The sequence below is a fragment of the Myotis davidii genome, unplaced genomic scaffold, assembly GCF_000327345.1.
Source record: "Myotis davidii unplaced genomic scaffold, ASM32734v1 scaffold390, whole genome shotgun sequence".
In the NCBI taxonomy this organism is placed as follows: Eukaryota; Metazoa; Chordata; class Mammalia; order Chiroptera; family Vespertilionidae; genus Myotis; species Myotis davidii.
Genome location: NW_006282748.1, coordinates 356,895 through 359,076, shown reverse-complemented (window position 1 = coordinate 359,076; position 2,182 = coordinate 356,895).

The following is a 2,182-nucleotide window of genomic DNA, read 5'->3' as shown; positions in this document are numbered from 1 at the left end:
TCCCACTTTGCAGTCAAACTCTAAGGCATTTTCTCCTTGATGTTGTTCTCTTGCTGTTGTTGTTTTTGTTGGTTGTTTTGTTGTTTTTTCACTGTCCTTCTTGTGGTTGGCTCCTTTATTTTTACTTGATTTATTGGGGTGACATTAGTGAATACAATTGTGTCGGTTTTAGGTGCACCACTCTATAATACATCATCTGTATGTTGTATTATGTGTCCATCACCCCAAGTCAAGTCTCCTTCCATCACCATTTATTCCCCCTATTTTCACCCTCTTCAACTTCCTTTCCCTTTGGTAATCACAATACTGTGGTCTGTGCCTATGAGTTAAACACACACATACCCCCACACACAAACCCATAAACTCAGACAACAGTAAGGTTATTGCCTTTCTCTCCTGAGACTGTCTCATGACACTGAATCCAAATCTGGTGATTTAAAGCCAGCAAAGAAGGCCAGGGTTACGTAACACAGCATATTGCTGCTATGTTCCATGCCATTTTTTAATAAACCTTAAAACCTAGGTAAAAAAGCCCAACATATTGCCTTCCAATACAATTAAGAACTATTACATTTTTTTCTTTTACCCTGGAACACATTTACTTACATAATTGTACATTCGTTATTTTTAAAAGCTGAACTCCACTGAGGACAAGCCTTACCGAGCTTTCTAAGAAGCCATTAGGGTTTTGCTCTTGAGAAATTTTGTTTCAGAACAAATTTATGGGAAAAGTAATACCTTTAATAACACATCCTTTGGGGGCTTTTAACACTTTGTTAAAAGGAGAGCAACAATAGTCAAGAAAGGTGAGATATCAGTTAAGGAAGTCTTAAACTTGGTTCTATGACAAAACAAATCAATCCCATATAAGGAAAGGGGATCTTGGTAACAAGGACAGACATCCTGAACACTGTTGTTTGCATTCAGATCAATATAAGCTCCCCTGACTTCCACATTTTGCGAGAACATAGTCATCATCATAATTTTAAAAATCTGGAATCTTTTGTTTCCAAAGAAGCAGATGGCAGGCTGCCTTCTGCAGGGACAGCCCAGGGTTTGGAAGAGACTTCCTACCCTAAAGCTGGAAACTTGTGAGTTACCAGTCTTTGCCCACACCTGTCTGGGTTTCTGCAGCACATGTCCCCTTTGAAAGCAATGCCTGCCTTGATCTCTGGCTATATTTTGCCAGATCCATCCCCCTGGAGACTGAACTCTATTGTCCATATCAGGCCCCAGCTGCTGGGAGAGCTTCTGCCTCAGTCTGGGGGAGGGACCATGGCATTGCCACTCACTGAAAGACCTCTGCCAGGCTCCCGTGGCCCTCCCTGCCCACCAGACCAGATCTTTCTGACAGCAAAGCCGGGATCCAGTTCAAGTTGCCTGCACCTCTTGGGCATTGTTACTTGGGCTCTGCGTAGCCTCTAAAGGGCCAGTCTTTATAGCCAAGGTGAGACCTCCTCTCCCCAAGCCCCCCTTTCCTGGCTAAAGTCTCACATCCTACTGATCCAGCAGCCACATCCCAACACACTCCAAGGCCAACCTACATATGACACCCACAGAACTTATGAGTGGCGACTGTGACTTGGGTCTGCACGTGCCTTTCACAAGAATAAAATGGTCTACATGTGTGGGCACAGAGAACCACACGTTTCTCTGCTGCTGTGGCTCAGGCTGCCATATCCAAAGGTAAATGCCAATATTTCCTCCTCTTCTTTGGCTCTCTTACTTACAATTACATAACTGTACGACCATGTCAGTCTGGAAGCTTACCGTAAAGCGTCCATCAGGTCGTATAAGAGGGCAGCTTCACGCCAGTCCTTCAATTGTTGTTTTTCAAGTATTTCTAAAGCATTCTTCCCCTCTCCTCCACCCCTCTCTCTCTTTCTCTTTCTCCCACACTATGTAGCTACACTTTGAGGACACAGTCCATGTGTTCTGATTTCTTTGACATCACTTCCCAGCACTGCTCTGTGGAGAAGGGCTCTCTGCTTATGACTTGTATCGAGGGGAATGTTGATCAGCCCTTACTGTCAATGAGCTGATCAAGCTTAACCTGGGCTGTGACAAAAGGGAACACAGTGCACCTGTCTTCCAAACAGCCCTGGAACAACCAGAGCTCTGCAAGTCCAGAGCCTAAAGCAGTGGTTCTCAACCTTCCTCATGCCGCGACCCCTTAATACAG